This window comes from Ascaphus truei, chromosome 3 (genome assembly GCF_040206685.1).
Source record: "Ascaphus truei isolate aAscTru1 chromosome 3, aAscTru1.hap1, whole genome shotgun sequence".
Taxonomy (NCBI): Eukaryota; Metazoa; Chordata; class Amphibia; order Anura; family Ascaphidae; genus Ascaphus; species Ascaphus truei.
The window spans coordinates 207,570,331-207,596,230 of record NC_134485.1 but is presented as its reverse complement, the minus strand read 5'-3'; positions in this window follow the sequence as shown (position 1 = coordinate 207,596,230).

Here is a 25,900-nt window from a genome sequence, read left to right as displayed (position 1 = left end):
CATAAGTGTACATCAAAAGTGTCTACAAGAGTTAATTTTGGAGGAAGATCTGGACTCTGCATTACAACTTTGTCACTGTGAGACATTAACTTTTAACATCTGTGATTATTTGTACACTTTTATCCTCCAGTACCTTGGAACCCTCTTCTCCTGCATCTCACTATACAGTGCTATTTCTTTTTCTGTTTACTGTTTCCTCACTCCTTTGTGAGCAGTTCTGTTCTCTACAACATCCCCACTCCCCACTGCACCATTATTTATACACCTCTCTCCCAACAACTTCTTTACCCCTCAATAAAAAAACACCCACACATCCTCTATTCACACCCTCTATCTACTCCTTCCTGCTGCTAGGGATCTCCCCTAAGCCTGAAGCCAGACTGTAACAGGGGAGTTATCCCTGTTCAGGTAATGTGCCTCTAATCTAGCAGTGTGGTGGTTAACTGCTGGTAGTCAATTAACAAACACCACCTGCCCGATTAGATTGCTTAGAAAAGCCTGTCTTTTGAGACAGGAAGAGAGACTCCTTAGCTCACACCTGAGCTGAACTTGGAGACAGAGCAGAGATTCCTTAGTCCACAACTGGGCTGAACCAAGGAAGGCCAGATGTCTTGAGCGACAAGCTGACCACAAGACAAAGGGGACAAGATTCTAACCTGGAGCCTGACATTTCCTGTGCACACAAGGGTGCGGTTCCAAGAGAGCAGAGAAGCTTCCCCTACAGCAGCCCAGCTAACAGATAAGACTTTCATTTATAAGACTTTTTATATCTGTTCATTTTATGCTATATGTTTGGGGCTGGGAGACATGCTTATCTAAAGGGAGTTGTGGATTGCATAGTATGTCACTAGAAATACTCCCAAGTGCATAGAAGCTTTGTTTACCCCTTGTTTGGATGGTTTCCTGATGTTAAGGAAACAGGCGCAATAAAAGCCTTATTTAATTTCACCATAACCAGTCTCCCTTGCATACCTCTGTGAGCGTCCGCCTACATATGGTGTCAGAAGTGGGATGAGAGAGGTGGTCCTTGAAGTTAAGGAACCCGGAGTTTGGCTGTGAATTTTTTTTTATGCTTTTTGCCTACAAACAGTCCGAGCAACAAACAAAAAAATCTCATGCACCAGAGACCAGAGTTAAAGTGATACACACCCAGGCACTGCACTGAAACTTACAAAACCGCAGATGGACTTTTTTCCCCAATCCCAAGAGGAGAGAGAGAGAGACTGCTGAAGCAGGTAAACCTTATTTGGCTATCACAATAAAGTGTAATATGGTCATTGAAATAGGGGGTATGCCTTCCAGCCATAGTCAGGGTTCAAGAAGTGAGTTAGCCCTTAAAAGGGATAGGCATTTGTTGTTTTCAAATGTTTAGCTGAAGCAGTGAATACAGATGGTGACCCATGAGCGGTACTGATTCTGCAAGTAAAGGCTGCCACACCGCATAGGACTACCAGTTGTGAATGGAGTATATGCAGAAAAGTGTGAAAATTGATGCAAGACTGTGCTGAAGCAGGGGAATTTTCAGTAAACAAGTGCTGAGGGTAAAATTGCCTACTAGAAAAAAGGAGTTGCTGAGCTGTGTAAAAGGTATCTCAAAGTGTGAAGAGTGAATGTCATAATACCCAAAGTTGAGACTGAACTCAAGCAGAAAACCACATTATTTGGCTGAAGCAGAGAGATTGCACCTAGCAAGTAAATGGTGTAAAGCAAACAGAAGTTTTTACCTAGCAACTGCACATCCAGCATTCCTAATGAGAGATTATACCTAGCAAGTAAATGGTGTAAAGCAAATAGAAGTTTTTACCTAGCAACTGCACATCCAGTATACCTAAAGAGAGAGAATGCATGCACAGTACTGCTGATATTGTAAAACTTACCCAAGAAAAAGAAAAAAATCTACAGAGATGCCTGTGAGAGCCACGACCTCTACAAGCAAAATATGCCCACCTGTAAGACTACCACAATTGGTTCTAGCAAATACAGTGGCAACAGCTGCAATAGCGCCTCCTGAGGTCAGGAAGAAAACTACACCTGAGAGCCCCAAAATGGAGGACAAGATGCAGCGTTCCTGTAATGAACCCTACCCCACGGAAGAGTGGCCCTTCCAGTCCAATAAGGAGGAAGACATCTCTTACGGGGAACCCGAACCGAGTCACACCCACAGAACACCCCAAGAATGATGGGGGTGCCTGAACTCGGCACAAACAGAAAAGACTGCTCTCTATGATGACGAATATGGTCGACAAGAGAAAGAGCGGGAGCAGCAGATCACCCAATATTTCTGTCAGCTAAAGCAACTGCAAGAAGAGCCTGGCGTATATAATGAAACTGCTGAAGTATCAAATAAAGAAGGAGACCCCAGTATTCCTGAAGGGACGGAGTCATCCAAAACAAAAAGGCGGAAAAAGAAAAAGAAAAGCGGTTCTTCACTTACCGTGGAAGGAACAGACACGTCCGCAGATGCTGTGGAGGAAAAGGGGGACCGAGTTGCCCTGCAGCCTAGAGAAAATGGAGAATTCGTCCCGCGGTTAACCGAATATCCAGAGGGCCCAAGGCACAAGTTATGTACCCCAAAGAAGTGTCTGTCCGGTGCCAACAGTGAGGAACCCTCAACCAACCATCCCAGGGAAGTGGAGCCGGAACCGGTGAGTGACGATCCCTTGACCAGCCCTGAAGATGCCCTGAAAGATGCCAGGCATGACTGTGATATGCTCTGTGAACAATTGAAACAAAAGAAAGATGGTTACACAGAGCTACAGAAAAAAAACGTGCGGCTACAGAAAGATGTGCTCACAATTTACTCTTTGGCCAGGACAGAATTGGACGATCTCAAGACTGAGCTAGATACTGCAAATGCTACTATTTCCGCCATGGATGAAAAGCAGAGCCAATCTGATAAAATGATGGCTAAGCTGAAGCGGAAATATGAGGAGGCACTAAAGCAGATGACAGTCTTTCAGCAAGAGGTTCACACTCTTCGCGTAGAGCTGAATGCCTCACAAAAGGAGGTCAACAATGTCCGGACAGAGGTGGACATATCTCAGAAAGAGGTTCAGACACTCTGCAGAACATTGGATGCCTCACATCATGAGACCAACAGCTGCCGCACAGACCTGGAAGTTTCCAGAAAGGAACTACACAGGCTCACTGAGGAGCTGGATGTTTCTAAAGAAACGATTGTCAATCTTAATACAGATCTCAAAGTCTCTCAGAAGGAGCTTCAGACCCTCAACCTAGAGAAGGAAGTCTCACGCCAGGAGACTGTCATTCTCAAAGCAGATGTGCGTAAATGGAAGGAGGACTGCAAGGAGACCTGAATAGTACAGAGACCGAAAAAGGAGAAAATTTAAGATTAAAAAGAAAAAACTTAAAACTCAAAGAAGAAAATTTTCATTTGACAGACGACGTCAAGGAAAAGAATGAAAAGCTGCACGAGCTTAAAGAAATAAATAGACTTTTGGTAGGTGAGAAGTTTGAAGCAGAGAACCGACTGCAGAACCAACTGCGTATGCACCTCGAGAAGGCCGAGGAGAAGCAGCGAACTCTGCAGGAAGACAATCTGCAGGCTGTTAAAGAAATTCAAGTGCTGCAAGAACGTCTGGTTACTCAGTATGTCCCCGCAAAGCAGCATGAGAAACTGAAGGCTACCCTGAGCATCACCAAAGCATCGCTAGTGGCCAAGCTTAGAACCCAGGTGACCCGGCACAAAAGGGAGCACAAGAAGGTCCAGAAACTAAAACAAGTAACTGTGGCCCGAGCAAAGAAATTCATAGTGCTTCACAATGCAATAAAAATGTGGAAGCAAGCTCAGAGAAAGCAAAGCGGGCAGATAAATTCCCTGAGAAGAGACTTGCAAGTCGCACTCAAAAAATAGGGATCTCTCGCGGATGAGATGAAAGTTCTACAAGGACAAATATTGACCCTGACTAAGCATCAGTGTCCCACAGCCACAAAAACCCATGAAGACCAGGGTACAGTGAGAGCTGGGAATACCGCTCGTCTGAAAGACAAGGTTGCAAAAATTGAACCACCTAAACAAGCACTAGCAAAATCTTCAGCCACCCAACAGGCAATAAAAGAAGGTACACGTGCTGAATCAAAACCAGAAGAATCCTTAGCTGATGAAGCTGATAAGATGGGACATTCTCAGGAAGTGGGTGTGGAATTACAACTTAATCCAAAAGAGGCTGAACTAGCAACCCCATTGAGTGTGAAAAGGGCAGAGAGACAGCTTCAAGAGCAGAAAACTCAAAGGTCTGTTTTTAAACGCTCTGCAACTACTGCCATACAGTTTGCCTACAATAAGATGAGCACCCGACGCGAGGGAAATCTCATGACCGCGTACATAGCAAAAAGACTATACTTAGAAAAAGTCCCCCTCGGGCGACTGAGGAGTGCTGATCTCAAGCACCTTCGGGAGGAGACACGAATAAACTGGAGAAAGGGCTCCAATCCCAGCGGAACTGAGGGTTCTCGTCCTCTATCCACTCTCATTCAAGTCACAGAGATATATAGAATGAGAGTGGAAGGATGGGCTTTGGCCGTGGCAAGCCCGAGCTTCCCACAAACAGGGGAGGTATGTAACAGGGGAGTTATCCCTGTTCAGGTAATGTGCCTCTAATCCAGCAGTGTGGTGGTTAACTGCTGGTAGTCAATTAACAAACACCACCTGCCTGATTAGATTGCTTAGAAAAGCCTGTCTTTTGAGACAGGAAGAGAGACTCCTTAGCTCACACCTGAGCTGAACTTGGAGACAGAGCAGAGATTCCTTAGTCCACAACTGGGCTGAACCAAGGAAGACCAGATGTCTTGAGCGACAAGCTGACCACAAGACAAAGGGGACAAGATTCTAACCTGGAGCCTGACATTTCCTGTGCACACAAGGGTGTGGTTCCAAGAGAGCAGAGAAGCTTCCCCTACAGCAGCCCAGCTAACAGATAAGACTTTAATTTATAAGACTTTTTATATCTGTTCATTTCATGCTATATGTTTGGGGCTGGGAGACATGCTTATCTAAAGGGAGTTGTGGATTGCATAGTATGTCACTAGAAATACTCCCAAGTGAATAGAAGCTTTGTTTACCCCTTGTTTGGATGGTTTCCTGATGTTAAGGAAACAGGCGCAATAAAAGCCTTATTTAATTTCACCATAACCAGTCTCCCTTGCATACCTCTGTGAGCGTCCGCCTACACAGACATACACACCTGATCTCACTTATGCCTCCCTGCCACCTCTTCCCCTGTAAATGGTGTTAACCTTTTCATTTAACACTGACCTTCCTTAAATTTTACCCCACAAATCAAGCATCCCAATAGCCTGCACTCATGGTTATTGTCCCACACTCAGTCACTCCCACCACTCATTGTGACCAAGCATTGCCATCTACAGCACTTACTCCCTCACCTGCTGTCTCTGTGTAAGTTTCCCATTAAACCTCTTAGATTGTAAGCTCTTCGGGGCAGGGATTTCCTTTCCTATTGTCTGATTTTGCTGCACTTATTGTATAATTATAATTCCCTGTACTGTATTCTTTGTGAAGCGCTGAGTACACTTTTGGCGCTATATAAATAAAGACGTACAATACAATACAATATAATATATATATTTCCCTCTTTTATTATATATACAAAGTAAATTTAAAATATACAACACTAATTAACACAATTTAATTATATCATGCATTAATATGCCACAACCAATGTTCCAGCACTCTCAAATTTAAGCAAAACCGTAAACCAAGGTAAATGCTAAACTGAAAAATTTTCATGCACGTACATGACAATAAGAAACTTGGAGAAATGTCACACAAGCGGGTAATGTATCAGTGGACCCTACAAAATAATGTAGGGAAAACAGGGACAGGGGGTGCACAAAACAAAAAATAGGAGGGGAGATGGAAAAAAAAGGGGGGGGAAGGAAGGTAGGAGGAGGGTAGTAGGGGGGCAACGTTTCAGGGAGAAGACACCTTCCTCAGGCCCTCAGGTCCAAATAGACCACAAGGTACTTCCCTGCACCCTATATCTCCAACCAACTGAGAACCCCAGTACAAATGTAGCAAACAATAGTCAATAAACCTGAGAATATGCTCAGTAACCAAAGTCCAGAAGTCAGCAAGAGAACATGAGATTAATGGCAAATAGAATCAAAATCAAACCGTCTCTTTCTCTCTTTTTTCTCCTCCTCCTGCTGAGGAGAGTCCGGGGCCCTCGGGTGATCCCTGCAGGAGTCCGGGGGTCCCCGCTGGCCTGTGGTACCAATCCTGTGCCCCAAAAAAAGAAACTATACTTTTAAATAAATATACCCCCTCCCCCCCGCCCCCTAACATATACAGTACAGTAATGGGCAAAATTACTATTATCCAGATATGGATAATAGTGCATTTGACCATTTTAAATAAAACATTAACAAGCAGAAATAAAGTAAATAAATCTTGCACTCACCACTGCCAGGCTTTCACGATGAAGGCTGTCCTCATCCTCATCACTGTCCATGTCCTCCGTTGCTACAAACAACACAGAAGAATACAAAAAGACACTCTAATGTCCCCTAACCCCTTAATCACCTTAGCGGTTAGTAACCGCTATAGTAATTAAGGGGTTAACCCACCCTGCCCCACTACCCCTCCCCACTGCCCACCCGGTAGGCCTAACCACCCATCCTTGGGGATAATACCCCCTTCACCCACCCCCACTACCCACAATAAACATTAACACACACAACAGCACCACTACCCACCTCCTAGGTCCCCAATAAACCATTACAATAATTAACAAACAACAATACACAACCCTCCCACCCTGTGCCCCCACATAAAACAAATATTTATTTATTTTACACACACGATTAATACCCCAGGCCAGCTGGGGTCCCCGGGTGGTCCTGACGGATGTCCGCAGGCCCCACAGTGCACCCTGGGGGGTACCCACGGGTGTCTGGGGGCCTCTGGGTGGTCCCCTCTATGCTCTGTGGCCTCTGGGTGGTCCCTGTGGGCCCCAATGGGGTCCACAGGTGGTCCAGTGGGTGTCTGGGGGTCCCCAGGTGGTTCCCACAAGGGTCTGGGAGCCCTCGGATGGTTCCCACGGGGGTCTGGGGGGCCCCCGATTTTTCCCCGCAGGTGTCCCCCGTGGGTCTTCAGGTGGTACCCGTGGGCATCCGGGGGTCCTCTAGTGGGCCCGTGGGCCCGTGGGCGTCCGGGGTCCTCGTGTGGTCCCCGTGCCCATTATTAAACACAACATTATCCAGCATAAATAAAGTAAATAAAACCGTTCTACTTACCCCTTATCAGCTTACTGCAGGTCCATGTATTCCGTTGCCAGAAAGAATACATAGCAAAATACATTCTAATGTCCCCAAGCACCTTAATCACCTTAGCTGTTAATAACCGCTTTAGTAATTAAGTGGTTAGGGGACATTAGAATGTATTTTTCTATGTATTCTTTCTGTCAACGGAATATATGGACCTGCAGTTAGCTGACGAGGATGCCCTTCATATTGCCAGGGGTAAGTAAAACCACCCTCTGCCACTGCCTACCCAGGAGGCCTAACCACCCTCCCCAGGCAACCACCCCCACCCTTCACCCATTCATTGGTACTGGGGGTTCATCATGCCCATGTAATACGGGCATGATTGACCAATATACCAAGAAATTGGGAAGGATTAAAAAAACAGGCACAAATAAAAAACATTACATAGCCAAATAAAACACAGCACATAGCCAAATAAAACACAGCGCATAGCCAAATAAAACACACCACATAGCAAAATAAAAAACAGCAAAATAAACCAGCACATATCATAATAAAACACACCACATAGCAAAATAAAATAGATGACATAGCCAATTAAATAGATAACAAATGCCAATAAAACAATTGAATAGCACACTGGGTACATGATGCCCATATAATCTGTGCATCATTTAACACTATGCCAGTCAACGGTCAAAATAAAATAAACAATCACAAACAATCTCTTATGCCATCCAAACAATCAGAAATTAAAACAAATCAAGAAGTAAACAGAACTAAATTACCACCAATCAATTAATCCAATCCAAAATAAAGACCACAATTCACAATTAAAACACCATAACAAAACCATTAATAAATAAATTAAAGCTCAAAGTAAACACCATCCGACAAAATCTAACTACCAAAAAGAAGCCACTATTAAAAAGCAAGCCCCCACCCCTGAAATAAACTATTTAAAACACCCCTAAAAAATACATCTTACTAAATAAAATACAAAAATTACATTGCCCAAACATTACTAAACAAACAAGCAAAATACATTAAAAATACATCAAAACAAGTATTTGCAAAAACAACCATTGATTGTCCCCTCAATGTATGTTTTATATCCATAGAGACATACATAAATACAGTGGCAATGAATGGGCATCCACCAAAAAATTAAATCACAATAAAACCTGTAAAAGAAATATAACATACATTCCATTTTTTAACTTACCTTCAGATGTCTTCACCCTCTGAATCCCGGGGACACCGCATGCTCTCGAACCAATCCACGAACAGGAACAGTCACAGATAAAAAAAAATACAAAGTCTTTTTCTTCTTTCTTTTACTTCTTTCTTTTTCTTCATCTGTAATTTGTAATCCAATTTCGGGGTCTTCTGGGGTCTTCTTCTTCATCTGTATCTTCTTACTTCATCTGTAGGCACGCCCTAGAGGTCTTCTTGGTAGAGGAGGTCCTCCATCCTCGGCTTCTTGCTTTCAAATTAGGCTGCATAGGCTTTTATAAGACTATGACATCACATTTTATGCAAATGGTTCCCATGGGCCTGATTGGCCATTGAAAACGATGTGCTTTTCCTTTTTTTTTTTGGGGTGACGTCATGTAAAGGAAATTAAGCCAGCCAATTAGAATGGCTGTGCTTCCTGTCCCTTTAACATGACGTCATCAAAAGCAACATGGCTGCCGGCACATGGTACTTGAGCCAATCTGATCGTGGGAACAATATCCCCAATCTGATTGGCTGTAGTAGACCATAGCGGGTGCGCGCAGCGCAATGGTGACATCACCGTGCGAGCGAAGCCTTGAGGTGGGACCAGTGGGAACGGCATTTAGTGTCGAGTGAGGTTCGCAAGCGCCCCTAGAAGGTACGCTGGTAATGACTGGTCTCTGAGATGTGCTGCAGGAGGCAGCAGAGGCAGGACAACCGATTGTAGGTCTGGGTAAACTGGGAGCGTGTCCGAAGGGGCACGGATTATGAATCCTTACAGACATTAAAGAACACACTCCAGCTAGAGCTCCCTCAAGAGGCGGACGCCTGCGGACAGAAGAAAGAAGATCCAGTAAACGGTGTCGTGGGACCACGTTGCAGTTCTACGGATCCACCATCCAAGTCGGCCTGGTCTGGCCTAAGGCTTAGAAGGTGTGACGGTGAGGGGTGCCAAGCGAGGAATAAAGGGGTCATCCCCATTAGGCACCCCCTTCTACCGTCTGGGAAGTAAGGGGTTAACCAGAAATGTACGTATAATACATATGTTCCCCTGCTTCATAACCAAAAGGTATGTCCCTTGGTTATCCTATTCCCACATTTAGAGGGAATTAATATATTTTTATTCCCCTGCCTCATGGCAAACTGTTTTATTTGATAGATGTGTATATTGGTACAATTATTGGAGTTTGTACCTTTGCAGTGTACTGTATGCAGCAACCACATACACTGGGATCCAGGCAGGAGGGAAAGGGTTAATGTTCATTTTGTGTTTATGGCCCGTTGTCCCTTTTCCCGCCTTTGCAGGCTCCATTTTGCAGTCTCTTCATAGGTCGCCATTACAGCCCCATGTAACCGTATGGAGATTCCGGCGATTTGGGCCCGTTATCATAGAAGACCTGCAGGTGGCGCCCGAGAGGAGGAGCGGCGGTTCCCCATTGAAAGTCAATGGAGCCATTAATTTCAATGGGGATTCCTCGAGACCGACCTCAAGGAACGGGTTGGCAGCCATCAAAAACGCAGACCACAATAGCGGATACATTATCTGAAAGAGAGCTTTGATCACTCCCTAGTCAAGTTAAGGTTCAATTGGCGTGGGAAACTTAGGTTCTAGGGCACCCAGGAATAAAATTCTTTTTGCCCCTAGACCCTAGGAACCCCCTCACACGACCCCAACCGGGTCCGAGAGTTAATGACCCCGGTAAAGGGTCGCGCTCGTTATAAGGGTCGCACCATAGACTCTAATGGCGGAGGTAAAAGTCGTGACTAAAAACGGCTAAGTCAGAATGAGCAGAAACCTAAAACCCATAACTCCGGTTCTGTTCAACATAGAGGGCGGAGATTCGGCCACCATGTAGTCCTAGTTCCGGCAGGATTGCATGGCAAATACCGACCCTCTCGGGGCAACAGAACGGAGTCAGGGTAATTGTAAAGTTTGGGTTTCTGCCATTGACTTGCATGGCAGAAAAAAGCCTCGTGTTCAAAAGTGCTTTTAAAACTGCAATTGTGTAACTCCGGTCCGGTGGGTCGCAGAAAGCTGAGACTTGGCCACCATGGAGAGTCCCCTCCGGCATGAGGGTCTGGCAAGTTTCAACCCGTTCGGCCCAGCCGAACGGATTATTTTAATATATGTTCAATATTAAAAATGTACTCTGCATCCCTGATATGTCAAAAGCCCCTGGCCCAGAAGGAATATTAATTGCCACAGGGCGTCGGTGTGTCTGAGGGAAACCCATGTATGAAAGGCTCACCGCCCTAGATTAAGAGTTCTAGGACAAAAGGAGAGCAGGACATGGGTACATGGGTTAAGTGTTGTGTTTCACACCTTGGGACAAAGGTTTTCCTGTCCCAAGCAGACTGGACGACGCCAGTCTTGTGGGAGGGGGGCTAGGGAAATGAGCCCCTGATTAGAATAATGCCCACCCAGTGGGCAGGTACTACCTTGCTACTCAAGTGAGGTAGCAAGGGATAATTGGGTGGAGGTAATTGGTAACCAATGCCTTGCACCCAGTGTTAGGGTATGGGGCTGAAACTCCATATAAACAAGTGTAAGCTCTATGTCCATTGTCTTCGTGTTTTTGGTCTTCGTTGTGACTTCGTTTTCTATCCTTAATGAATTTCCAATCCTGTACCTGATTGCTTCATTGTCCAACCCATAAGTAAGTGTCCATATTCTGTGTGTTATTTGTATATTTTGTGTGTTCACCTTCTTTAAGGAATAAACTATATTTATCATATCATAGTCGCATTCCATTCAACCCAGATATTTTGGTGTATATTATATAGCCCTGTACTAACTACCGTGACAGAAGGTACCCAACGTGCACACACAGGGGGTAGTGCTACTCCATACACTTTGGGTGGGCCTGACTCTGTGGACACGTGCCCAGGGCACCCTCAGTAATATGGGTGTTCCACTGGGGTGGTGTTTCTGTGTTGTGGGTATTGTATTATGGGGCCTTGTACTATTATTGTATTGTAGAGTTATGTGTGTGTCTGTAAAGATTAAGTTAGTAATACCAGTGTGTGTGTACTTATTTACTGATTGTATTGGTTATCCTGCTAGGATCCCTCCCAGGTGGAGGCGCTGTGTCCAGAGAGAACGCAATCACCCCAGGCTCCCAGTGGTGGAGGATTAGGCCTCCTGTACGCTAAACAGGTACTCAACACGCATAGTTCACTTAGACACAAGGAAAAGGGGCTACATATATATGATAATGCAGCAGTTGGCACTCCGATAGTCCAGGTAAATGTTGGTGCTAGTCCCTGTCACGGGAGCTTGTGCACGGTTATAATATATACAAATTAACTGGGTTGAAATGAATGCGACTTAGATATAATAAAGAAAGTTTATTCCTTGAAAAAGGTGAACACACAAAATATAAAAATAACACACAGAATATGAACACTTACTTAGGGTTTGAACAATGAAGCAATCAGGATCTGGATTGGCAATTCATTCAGGCACCAGGTAACAAGTAGATGTTGTAACAAAGACACTGGGCATAGGGCTTACACTCGTTTATATGGGGTTTCAGCCCTATCCCTTAACATTGGCTGCCAGGTGTTTGTTACCAATTACCTCCACCCAATTACCCCTTGCCACCTCACGTGGGAAGCAAGGTAATTACCTGCCCACAGGGGTGGGTATTATTCTAATCAGGGGCTCATTTCCCTAGCCCCACTCCCAAAAGACTTGCATCTCCTAGTCTGCATTTTGGGTCCTTGGATAGGAAAACCTTTGTCTGGAGGTGTGATTGCTAACACCTACAGAACTACTCAAGTCATGCTCTTCCCCTCCTTAGCATACATAATCAGTGTGGGGGAGCATTTGATCAGGGGCTTTGTTGTAGACATTGTGTTGCCCCCTGAACATTAACATACTGCAGAGTCAGTATCTTTCCTGGACTTTTATGCCAGACACCAAATACAGTATATTTCTACAATTATATATATATTAAAATAATCCGTTCGGCTGGGCCGAGCGGGATAAAAATTTCCAGATCCTCATGCCGGAGGGGATTCTACTGTGGCGACACGTTTAAATCTTAGTTGGCTAGTTCCGCAAGCCGGGAGATTTCCCGGCTTGCTAGCCAAATCCCCTCGGCGTCCGATGCGCGGTCACGCTTCATCGGGTGCCTGCGCCCCATGCGCGCGTGCCCAGGGCTCCCCGAGGGAGCCCTGGTGTCCCGCGATGTGGGGGACGGCGGCAGGGGGTTCCGGGATACCCGGTGGACCCGGAGAGGGGAGGGGGAAGCCCCGATCGGAGGACCGCTCCTCCGAGGCTTCGGCGCGCGCACGGGACACCCCGGCGCGCGCCCGGTTACTGTCGCGGCCGAGACCGGGTAAAGGTAAGAATAAACTCGGCCGCGACAGTACACAGTGGCCAATTTTCAGCTCGCTGGGACCCACCGAACCGGAGTTATAGAAATACACTTTAAAGGCACATTTACAAAAATTGTATTTCTCTGCCATTGAAGTCAATGGCAGAAACCCAAACTGAACAATTAACCTGACTCCATTCTGTTGCTCAGAGAGGGTCGGGATTTCCCATGCAGTCATGCCGGAGCAGTGACTACACGCTGGCCAAATCCCAGCTCTCTAGTCCGTACAGAACCAGAGTTATGGACTTCAGGTTTTTACCGTTTTTAACTTAGCCGTTTACCTTGTGGCTTTTACCTCCATTGGAATCAATAGGGCTGGCGCCGCCATAGGGAATGCATGGGCCGGCGCCGCCATAGGATTCAATGGGACCTCCGCTACCATTGGAGTCAATGGGAAACACACACTTTTTTACAGTTAATCCTACTCCGTTCGGTTGAGGGGAGAGGGCTGGAAAAATTGCCATGCAGTCATGCCGTGACTACATGCAGGCCAAATCCCAGCCCTCTGGTCCCTACGGAACCGGAGTTATGGGTTTTCAGTTTACACTGTTTTCCACTTAGTGTTTGAAAGCCACACGGCTTTCTCCGCCATTGCGGTCAATGGTAGGACCCTCATGGCCGGCGCGACCCTTTTTCGCCACCATTAATTGTCGGACCCGGTTGGGGTCGAATGAGGGGGTTCCTAGGGGCTATGGGCAAAAATAATTTTATTTCTGGGTGCCCTAGAACAAAAGTTTCCCACGCAATTGGTCGTGAACTTGACCGAAGCCTACAGTAGTTGAGCGATCAAAGCTCAACAAAGACATTGTTTCCGCTTTTGCGGTTCTGCGTTCTGGCTGGCTGCCAGCTCGTCTCCGGAGGTCGTCCTCGAGGAATCCCCATTGAAATGCATTACTCCATTCACTTTCAATGGGGAACCGCCACTCCTCCTCTCGGGCGCCACCTGCAGGTCTTCTGTGATATCGGGCCCAAATCACCAGAATCTCCATAGGATTACATGAGGCTCCAATGGCAACCTATGGAGATGCTGCAAAATGGAGACTGTAAAGGCGGGAAATGGGACAAAGGGCAATAACCATGTAAATGCAATTAACCCTCTCCCTCCCGACCTGATCCCAGTGTATGTGGTTGGTGCATACACTGTAAAGGCACAAACACCAATAATTGCACCAACATATACATCTAGCAAATAGAACACATTTAACCACGAGGCAGGGGAATAAAAACACATGAAATTCCTCTAAATGTGGGAACATGGAAGGGAAGGAGAGGGTTAATTCCCACTTGTGATGCTAACCAGGAGTAGGCAATGTTTGATCATGATATAAAAATATAAACATCTTCATAGCATAGGACAGTTCATAAGACTCAGGATTCCAGATAGTCCAATGTTAAACACACTCCCATAGATTATGCCACTAGCCATATAGGTAAGTCTTATGTGGTGGTCTAGGTAACCGTGTGTGGGACTGATCACATAAATGAAGTAAATGGATTACTCACTGCTGACCTTGGGGATATCCTGGTCCTGTCCTGCGTGCTCCTACCAAGGAACAATTGAAGAGAGTACAGGGAAAACGGCGGTGCATCTGCTGCTGGTGCTGAAGATTGGAAACCACAAACTGCAAACCACAAAATATCCTAGGTGCAAAAATTTATTTTAGGGCATAGTAACAGCCAAAAAGAACACTCTGACGCGTTTCCCGTGGTATCCCACACTTTATCAATAATGATAAAGCGTGGGATACCACGGGAAACGCGTCAGAGTGTTCTTTTTGGCTGTTACTATGCCCTAAAATAAATTTTTGAACCTAGGATATTTTGTGGTTTTCAGTTTGTGGTTTCCAATCTTCAGCAGCAGCAGCAGATGCACCGCCGTTTTCCCTGTACTCTCTAAATGTGGGAAACATGATAACCACGGGACATACCTTTCGGTTGTGAGGCAGGGGAACATATGTATTATGGGTAAATTTCTGGTTAACCCCTCACCTCCCAGACGATGGAAGGGGGTGCCTAATGGGGGTAACCCCTTTAGTACTCGCTTGGCACCCCTCCCCCGTCACACTCCCATATAAATGTAGTAGAAGAGCATAACCTGGGCTATGACAGATCCAATGCTGATCATTCTTCCTATAATTGTACAGATAAATAAGAATTTTAACTCAGGGAGTGTTAGGACCTGCTAACGGTAATGCCTTGATCTTGGCTAGCAGGCTTAAGATGCTTTGGCCAAAGGGTTGAACTAAATGACCCTTTGTCAAGAGAATATATAGGTATTGCACTGTGTATTTTTGTCATATTGGAAGTAGCTTTGGGCATTTTTGTTTGTTTGTTTTTTTGTTTACGAAGAGCATACCTGTAAGAAATTAGGAGACAGCACTCAGTTGTAATCCAAATAGTATATATTATTATAAAATGGCACACACAAAGGCCCAACGTTTCGGTCCTCAAAGAGGGACCATCTTCAGGGAGGTGTAAACAAACAATGACTGTGACAAACATATATAGCCAAACACCAGAGACTATTAAAAAAAAATTCAAACCCGCAAAACCAACACCTAGGTGTCTCTGACGTTATCCGTCGGGCATAATAGAGAAAATGTGTCAGCTGACATACTTTGTGCATTGCGCATGCGCGGTAGGATGAAGCTTCACTGTTTCCACCGCAGCATGTCCTAAGTTGCTAGGTGACCACTCAGGCAAGCAATTTGAGTAGGATTATAGTGAAAACGGACTGCGCATGCGCAAAGCAAACTGGATGCCCATTAAACCCAATAAGATAAAGCCATGATGTCAGAGGTACCACAGGGTGATTGGTGTCTATTTTACCAGGAATAAGTGAGGTAAGTGAAAGTGAGGGAAAAGGGGAAGGGAGCTACAGTATGTATATAATGTTGCGGATAAAGAAACAATGAGAGGAAGAACCAGATCTTTGTGTAGGCCTAGTCTCTACACAAATACAGCTCAAGCAGGGGCATAATAACATGCAGGAGCGCAGACCAAGAGAGCAACCACGTACTAGGGGTCTTCATCCATGCCCATCCAGTAGTACACTGGTATTGGCAGATCTTAAAGGAACTTGATCAGTGATTATCACTCAAGGAAGCATCCAAGTCCTTTAGGCATCATGGTATTGAGCTTGAACATTTTTCTCGCTTCCAACTGTAGCAAAAGTTTATTCCTGTCACCCCACCCCCAGGGGGGGAGCATTTGCCCGCAATATAGACATACATCGTAATATGGCCAGGCTATGTTTGAACTTTCTAAAGTGCCTGGCCACCGGTTGGAATTTGAACTCGTTGCTGTCCCCAGTGTCAAGCAGAGCTTTCCTAATAACAGATCAGAGCATAATTATACGCTCTTTCAGCATTCTTGTTGTTATTCCAATGTAGTATAAACCGCATGGAGAACGGATAAAATACACAACAAATCTGGACTCACAGTTGAAATAGCTCCTTATTTTAATAGGATTGCCATTGCCATTGTGAGGATGTGCAAATGTCTTACTTAGAAGCATATACTGGCAATTTGTGCAGCCAGAACATTTGTATACCCCCAGTACCCTAGGTAGCCAGGTTGTGGCCGTCGCTTATTTGGATGTAGGATCCGATTGAGTAAGGAAATCACCAAGGTTACGACACTTCTTGTAACAAAACAGAGGCAGATTTTCAAAATTCTTTCCAATTTTTTTTTATTACCGGCAAGCTCATGCCAGTATATTGTAATGCATGTCTTGATGAGTCCTGAAGCCATACTGTATGTACTGTTGATATTGAAATGCTTGCTCTCCTTGGATTTGATAACATGCTCTAGGAAATAATTCCTGGACCACGTCCTGGATTTTACCAGGGCAGAGTTAATCTCTTGTTTGTCATAGCCCCTATCTAAAAATCTTTTTGCCATTTCCTGAAGAGCGTGCTCAACCTCTCTCAGGTCACTTGCCTGCAGCCCATATCCAAGTGGCACATTATAAGTGGCAAGACGACTGAAGTTTAAAAGGAAGTTCAAAAGAAGTGAAGAAGAAGTGGACACCCCACCTGGCCCTGATTCCTGCATGTGAACTACGCTGGAAAGGAGGAAATCATCTATACCAGACTGCATCATTACTGCTGTAATGCTGCCTTTACCATTTATATTTGCTGTGACTTCACATATTCTCAAATTATGCACTTCCTTTTACCAGCCTCAGTATGTCTCTAACTCTATTCATATATCTCCATCTCTCCTTCCTTCCACACTTCTCAGCTCACATGAACTCCTTTCTTACCTGCGCCCTCTGACACCACACAGCTATATCCCCTACACTAAAACACACCCCTACAAATCATCCTCACACATCCTCTTTCTATCCATGCTTCTCCTCCTTGCTTCTGGGATATCTCTCCCAATCCTGGTCCCTGCCTTATTTCTGTATGCTCTCGACCTCGCCTCCCACATGCAACTTCTACTCCTTCTGGTGTTAACCCCTCCAACCTCATACCCATCCCCTGCCACCCTCCCTCCTCTCTCCCTTTCTCCTGTGCCCCTTGGAACGCACGCTCTCTTTCTAACAAGTTCCTCTCTGTGCATGACTTCTTTCTCTCTCACTCCCTGCTTCTCTTTGCTATAACTGAGACCTGGCTCACTCAGTCTGACTCTGCTCTGGAAGCTGCCCTCTCCTATGGTGGCCTTTCCTTCTCCCACACTCCGCGCCCTGATGGCAGGGGTGGAGGCGTGGGGCTCCTGCTCTCCTCTCTCTGCCATTACTGAACCCTTCCTATTCCCCCCTCTCTTGCTTTTCCCTCCTTTGAGGCTCACACTGTCCAGATCTTCTCTCCTCTCCCGGTCCATGTGGCGGTCATCTATCGCCCACCTACCTCTACTCATTCCCCTTCTGCCTTTCTCTCTCACTTTGAATCCTGGCTCTCTTTCTTTCTCTCCTCAGACTCCACTGTTCTTCTCCTTGGGGACTTCAATTGCCACATTGATGACCCCTCTCTCCCTTGGGCTTCCCGCCTTCTTTCTCTAACCTCTTCTTTTGGCCTTCAACAGTGGACTGCAGCCAGCACCCACAAGGATGGCCACTACTTAGACCTGGTTTTCACTAAAAACTTCTCTCTCTCTGATTTCTCCATTTCCCCTTTTCCTCTCTCTGACCATCACCTCATCTCATTCTCTCTATCTCGCTTCTCCCCTTCTCCACCTCCATCTACCCCCCGGTTCTGCAGAAACCTGCGCTCTATTCACTTACCTGACTTTGAGTCCACTTTAAGCTCCACCCTCTCCTCTCTCAGCTCTGCTACAGACCCTGACAACCTGGTCAGAAACTACAACTCTGCCTTGTCCTCGTCTCTTGATCTACATGCCCCGCTTTCTCTCTGCCGCACTCGCCCTTCTAACCCTAGACCCTGGCTAAATTCCCACACGCGCATGCTGCGTTCCTCCACTCGTTCCTCTGAATGCCTCTGGAGGAAGTCTCACACTCTCGCAGACTTCCTTCACTACAAATTTATGCTATCCTGTTTCAACTCTGCCCTCTCGCAAGCTAAACAAGCCTATTTTTCTGCACTAATCAACATGCACAAGTCTAACCCACGCCGACTGTTCTCTGTCTTTGATACTCTACTCAAACCACCCTCAGCTGCCTCTCCTTCCTCCATCTCCGCTCAGGACTTTGCTGACTATTTTAAGGAAAAGGTGGAATCCATACGGCAGAACATCCCCTCTGTTTCTTCCTCCCATCCTACACCTCTTCCTAACTCTCCTCCTGCCTTCCTTGACTCTTTTTCCACTGTCTCAGAGGAGGATGTGTCGCTGTTGATCGCCTCCTCTCCCTCTACCACTTGCCCTCTTGACCCCATTCCCTCCCATCTCCTAAAACCTCTAGCTCCTACTTAAATCCCTACGCTCACACACATTTTTAACTCCTCCCTCTGCTTTGGAACCTTTCCATCCTCCTTCAAACATGCAACAGTCATACCATTACTCAAGAACAGCAAGCTTGACCCTACCTGTCTTTCTAACTATCGACCTGTCTCCCTCATGCCTTTTGCCTCTAAACTCCTTGAACGTCTTGTATTCTCTCGCTTGCTCCATTTTCTCAACACCTATTCTCTCCTAGACCCTCTACAATCTGGCTTCCGCTCTGCTCACTCCACCGAAACAGCCCTCACTAAAATAACTGACGACCTCCATGCTGCCAAAGACAGAGGTCATTACACTCTGCTCATATTACTCGACCTCTCTGCAGCATTTGACACAGTGGACCACCCTCTTCTCCTCCACATTCTCCATACTCTAGGTATTCTGAACAAAGCTCTATCCTGGATCTCATCCTACCTCTCCCATCGTACTTTCAGTGTCTCTTCTGCTAACACCTCCTCCTCCTCTATTGATCTCTCTGTGGGGGTACCCCAGGGCTCTGTCCTGGGACCTCTTCTCTTTTCTCTGTACACACTCTCTCTAGGTGACCTAATAACATCTTTTGGGTTTAATTATCACCTCTATGCCGACGACACACAAATATATTTTTCAACACCTGTCCTTACACCTGCTGTACAAACCAAAGTTTCTGAATGTCTCTCTGCTATATCATCCTGGATGGCCCTCCGCCGCCTTAAACTCAACATGGCTAAAACAGAGCTCCTCATACTTCCTCCCAAACCTGGCCCTACTACCTCCTTCCACATTACTGTTGGAACTACAATCATTCACCCAGTAGCCCAAGCACGCTGCCTAGGGGTCACACTCGACTCCTCTCTCACATTCGCCCCTCACATTCAAAACATTTCTAAAACTTGTCGCTTTTCCTCCGCAATATAACAAAGATACGCCCTTTCCTCTGTTGCTCGACTGCTAAAACTCTGACTCAGGCCCTCATTCTCTCCCGTCTTGATTACTGTAACCTCCTGCTGTCCAGCCTTCCTGCCTCTCACCTATCTCCCCTACAATCTATCCTAAACGCTGCTGCCAGAATCACTCTACTCTTTCCTAGATCTGTCTCAGCATCTCCCCTCATGAAATCCCTCTCCTGGCTTCCGATCAAATCCCGCATCTCACATTCCATTCTTCTCCTCACTTTTAAAGCTTTACATTCTTCTGCCCCTCCTTACATCTCATCCCTAATTTCTCATTATGCACCATCCAGACTCTTGCGTTCTTCTCAAGGATGTCTTCTTTCTACCCCCTTTGTATCTAAAGCCCTCTCCCGCCTTAAACCTTTCTCACTTTCTGCCCCACACCTCTGGAATGCCCTTCCCCTCAGTACCCAACTAGCACCCTCTCTATCCACCTTTAAGACCCACCTTAAGACACACTTGCTTAAAGAAGCATATGAATAGCACTGTGGATATTCTGAACACGATACATAAAGCTTGGCCCCCTGCAGACGCACTTACCAGAACTCCCTCCTACTGTCTCTGTACATTCTACCTACCAATTAGACTGTAAGCTCCTAGGGGGCAGGGACTCCTCTTCCGAAATTTTACTTTTATGTCTAAAGCACTTATTCCCATGATCTGTTATTTATATTATCTGTTATTTATTTGATTACCACATGTATTACTACTGTGAAGCGCTATGTACATTAATGGCGCTATATAAATAAAGACATACAATACAATACAATACAATACTTGTTATTCTCCTCACCATCAAAAATTGGGAATAGGGCAAGACCCTCTTCAACGGTATCAGATGATGGCTAGTAGCCAGGAGAAGAGTGTTTTCTCCATTGGTTTATGAAATAGCCTGGTGAGTACTAGATCTTGCTCCTTGTATATCACTGTATCAAGGAAGGTTATTTCCATCTTCCATCAACATTCGATCCAACATGTGCCATGTTAAGAGGGAAGTAACCTTCCTTGATACAGTATATTAGTGCCAGGATTCCTCTATATTATTATGGAATTTCGAGGCCCTAGATGAGTACCATCCTGCTGAGATAACAAAGTGAAGGGATTGGGGCACACATTTAGATAGCAGCACCCTCTCCAGTAGTCTGGTCTGTACTATCAGAGTAGCTATAAGGTACTGCACAAGAATAACAAAGGGATAGTCACACCAAAAATATGCACACATGTATTTTATTGGCACTCCTGATAAAGTCTCCAGAGGGTAGCCGAAACATTGGGCCAATAAAGAAATTATTGAATATTTTTGTTGTGTCTATCCCTTTGCTATATATATATATATATATACAGTATATGTGTGTGTGTGTGTGTGTGTGTGTGTGTGTGTGTGTGTGTGTGTGTGTGTGTGTGTGTGTGTGTGTGTGTGTGTGTGTGTGTAGCCCTGGTAAGATTAGGGGCTATATTTCTATCCTCCTGGTATAATTCCTGTTAAGGGCAGGTTGCCAGGAGTTATAATGGGTTTTCCCCACTTCTGACACTGTGCTGAGTAAGTGAAGGTAGGTCACCTGACCCTGTGTCCAATCAAGAAGCACAGGGGCGGTGCCTATTGGAAGTTACAAAGAGCAGTGTCACTTCCTATTTAGTGTGTTTTGTGTGAGCTGTCTGTGAAGACAGTGTAATGTAGTGAGTTAGTTAGGTAAGCAGCCTATGAGTAGAGCTGATAGAAGGGGGTAAGGGAAGAGCTAGCCTAACTCTGGACAGCCCTGAGTCCAGAGTGGAGGCAGGGACCATCACAAAGGAGAACAGCTAGTGACATTGTATATCAACTGTACCTGTCTGCTGCTGCTGGAGACTGAATAAAGGAGTCTGCTGTTTAAAGAGACAATTGTGTGAGACAGGAATCTCTCATCCCTGGGAGGGGGATTTCTGTGGTAGGGATTCCACCCCGTATTCCTGGGGCTTACTACAGATGGAGGCGCTGCACCATTGAAGAAGAACGAAGGCATCCACCCAGTAACCTGTCCTATTGTTCCTCCATGACACCCCCATGACACCACGGAAGACTCAGGCCCTCCTGTTGCCAGCAGTTATGCACCACACTAAGTCATGTAGCCAGACCTCAGAACACCTTAGAGGGCCCGATCTGCGATTGGGTGGGGGTCCATGGGTTACATATATTTATATATATATATATATATATATATACACAGTATATATACAGGCACCTGACTGAAAACAATGACAGTGTTTGAAGTAGGGGAGCCCAATTCAAATCCCGGTGTCGACTCCTTGTGACCTTGGGCAAATCACTTTATCTCCCTGTGCCTCAGGCACACAAAAAATTTGTAAGCTCTACAGGGACCTGTGCCTGCAAAAAATCTATGTACTGCGCTACGTACACTGTCCGTTCAATAAATTGCATACACTTATCTTGTTTATATCAGTCACATACACTCACCACCTTCTCCTGTACAGAGGGATCTTCAGACTTCCACAGTGTAGTATGTTTTATACCCATTTGCTAATTGGAATATTGGAGCTCAGAACTTGTGTGTAGATATAGATGTAATCCCCTGTGTGATGCAAGCAATACATTCACACTGCCCCCAGGAGGTTCCTCTACAGTGTGCTATGGACATGTGACTGGTGATGGACATAATAGCAGCCAGTGACAAAGGCTGTGGAAGAGGTGGGACTAAGCGGGTGAGGAGCCTTTAAGAGGGGCGGCCATGACACGTGGAGTCTGAGCTGCACAAGCCTGAATGCTTTCAAGTGTGACCCGGGGCCAGTCTGGGTCCCGCTGAGATGGAGCGGAGATCCAGTGCAGGGAAAGCAGTACCTGGTGCAGCAAGGCCCAGCAGATCCATGCCGTAAAGTGCACGGAGTGTCGATCGCCGTCTGAGGTGACCCTCAATAGCTACAGTTAAATGTGGTAATGAAGAACCTTTGTGAAGTACACGCCTGCTACATGTTAGTGTATTAAGAGTTCCAACGTGTGCTGGCACCATTTACTGTATATAGGTCCATATACTCAGGATTGGGTGGCCATCTTCTAACTGACACAGACATACACCCGTGCAGGCTGTCTGTGTATTGTTGTGATATAAGCTGTATTTAGGGTGACCAGACTTTCAAAAGTAAAAACTGGGACACATCAAAAAAAGTATTTAGAACACAAATTACATCACTTAAAAATAAATATTATGATATTTGTCTAATAGCGTCCCCATTTATGCTGTATTATTAATACCTCTCTCCCCTCTTCCACAGTCTCACTCTCCTCTCCCCCAGTCTCTACCTCTCCCAGTGTTTCTCACTCCCCCTCCAGTGTCTCTCTATCCCTCCCCTCGGTGTCTCTCCCTCCCCCACTCTGTTTATCCCTCTCCCTCTCCCCAGTGTGTGCCTCTCTCTTCCGTCCTCCCCTCAGTGTCTCTCTCCCTCCCTCCCCCAGTGTCTCTCACTCTCTCCCCCAGTGTCTTTCTCTCTCCAGCCATTGTGTGTCTCTTCCTCCCACCCTGTGTCTCTCTCTTTACCTCCCCCCAGTGTCTCTCTCTCTCTCCCACCAGCCATTGTATGTGTCTCCCCTTCCCCCCAGTGTCTTTCTCTCCCCCCAATATGTCTCTCACCACCATGTCGCACTTTCACCCTCTAAGGAAAAGAAGGATCCAACACTCTACGGTTTTCTATATAAAGCTAATTTATTGTGCCACACAACGTTTCGACCAATAGGTCTTTCTCAAGTGCCTAGTCACTTTGAGAAAGACCTATTGGTCGAAACGTTGTGTGGCACAATAAATTAGCTTTATACAGAAAACCGTTGAGCGTTGGATCCTTATTTTCCTTAGCATTGCCCTGGAATACACCTGACAGGTACTCCTTGAACCAGCAGCACCGGTAAAATTGTATGTATATTATTTTCATTGTTGAGTGCAGCATATCCCTTTTATTTGCACTTTCACCCTCCCCATGTCTCTCTTTCACCCCCTCCCACCTCACCATGTCTCTCACCCCCTCCCCATGTCTCTTTCAACCCCCTCCCACCTCTCCATGTCTCTCTTTCACCCCCCTCCCCATGACACACACACTAACACACTCAATCTCTCACCTTATCACGCTGCATGCAGCAAGGCAAAGGAGGAGCTGCATAAGCTGTGCAGCACAGTGCCCCCTAATGGCTGAAGGAGAAATTGCAGCTACCGTCTGCTTTTCTCTCTGCTTCTGGCAAAATTGCCCCCGCCTGTCTACGCGCGGGCCTGCCCGCCCCCTCTGCCTGTCTGTGCGCCTGTCCACGCACAGCATGTTTTGGCATCTGCCGCCCGCAGACACTGCCCGCCACCTTCGCCCCCCTAAACAATCTTGGGCTCCCCCACGGAGCGCGCCCCCCAGTTTGCGCACTGCTGAGTTAAGGGTCTCACCCTCTGATTCCTCTTTTTCCCCGTTCTCCTCTTCCTCCATCGCCTCCTCCATGTCCATTGTAGCGTCCTGGACCTTGGTAGAAATAATTGCCCTTGCATCTGCAGGTGAAGCTATGCTCAATTTCATGGTGCTCTAGATCCTCCTCCAGCTGAGTCTTTGCCCAGACTGCCGGTCAGCTTTCGGGAATCCCTTCCCCTCACACCGGGCTATGATTCTGGGACATTCCCAGGTCCGCTACCGACCTGAACGTTTATCCATTTTCGCCTGGTGGCACTAAACTTAAAGTGACAAGAAAACTTCCGCTTTTCCTGCTTTGTGTAACGTGTGTAAGTCACTACTTGTTTTGAGAGCTCGCAATCTACGAGTTTGTCTTTATGCTATAAATCCCCGCAGGACTTTATAGCATAAAGCTCAATGATCCCACCTCTGCCACAAGTAAATAAGCCTGTCACAGGAGACCAGGTTATTTACACCTTTTAAACAGGATCATTCATTGAGCAAAACAAGGTAGAGAAATAAATTGTAGTTTATTCGTCTTAAATCCGCATGCACACAGTGGAACGCAAGACACACTTACTGGGGTCAAAAACGAGACTTTTCTAGGTGCAGGGCACTCTATTGGGAAAGTTTTTCCCTGACCTGGACTTAGCCCGGAATCTCCTAGAACTCAAATCGGCATGAAATTCCAGACGCCACCACTACGTTCTTTTTTGAGAACTTGGTCCCGCCTTACCATGAGTCAGCCTGAATCTCCCGGAAGTCAAATCGGCATGAAATCCCAGCCTCGACCGCTACGTTCGTTTCTGAGAACTTGGTCCCAAAAGTCGGGACTTAGTGTCTGGCGGGCAGACTTTTCAGGTTTGAAATCGAAGCCGGTTGCTTTGCCATTTCAAACAAAGCAACTTTGAAAAACCCGCCCATGCTCTTTCGGCTCTGACTCAAGGGGAACACACAATCTGATTGGCTCATAGCTGTGAGGATTCGCCATTCCAGTGGTTCTGTCCCCTTAACCCTCACCTGTCCGTCAGGTTCCAGAGACACTCAGAGAGGGCATCCCAGCGGCGGTTCACATGCGTGGCAGGTGGGTAATTCGCGGGCTCGGTCGGTCTCCATGGTCCCACGTCCAGGATACTCGCGTCCCCCAGCGGCGGTGACGTGTGACGCACGCGCGGTGCGCACTTTCTTCAGAGTTTCGTGGTCTCCGCTCCCCGGCCCCGCCCCCGCTCTGATGTCGGAGGTACGAGGCACAGTAGCCGCACATGCTCCTTCCCCCTCGCCTAGGGTCCCGCCTCCGGTCTCCGCCCCCGTACTGACAGAGGTGTCGTGATGCGCGTGATTGGCGCACGACTGGGTCGCCAGCGGGATACGTGGGTTATGCGCGGGGCACACACGCACGTTAGAGGTTACACCCACACTTCTAATTGGCTTCATAATAGGACACACCTGCACGATCCAGCAGCCTATCGGTGAGGGTTCCGCCACTTCCTGGTTGATTCCCATTGGAGGAAGGTTCTTTATATACCTTGTCAGTACTCTCTTGCATTGCCGAGCATAACTCCTGTTTATGACGCTGAACCTCGCTGCATTCTGCCTTGCCTGATTCCTATCCTGCTACCTGACCCTGCCATGGACCTTGGACATTCTGATACTCTCCTGCACTGACCCCGGCTTTGGAATACGATTATCCTGCTCTCTCCTGCATTGACTCTGGCTTTGGAATACGACGATCCTGCTCTCTCCTGCACTGACCCTGGCTTTGCCTTAACGACGACTCTGCTTTCTCCAATCCTGACTCCGGCTACGTACCCC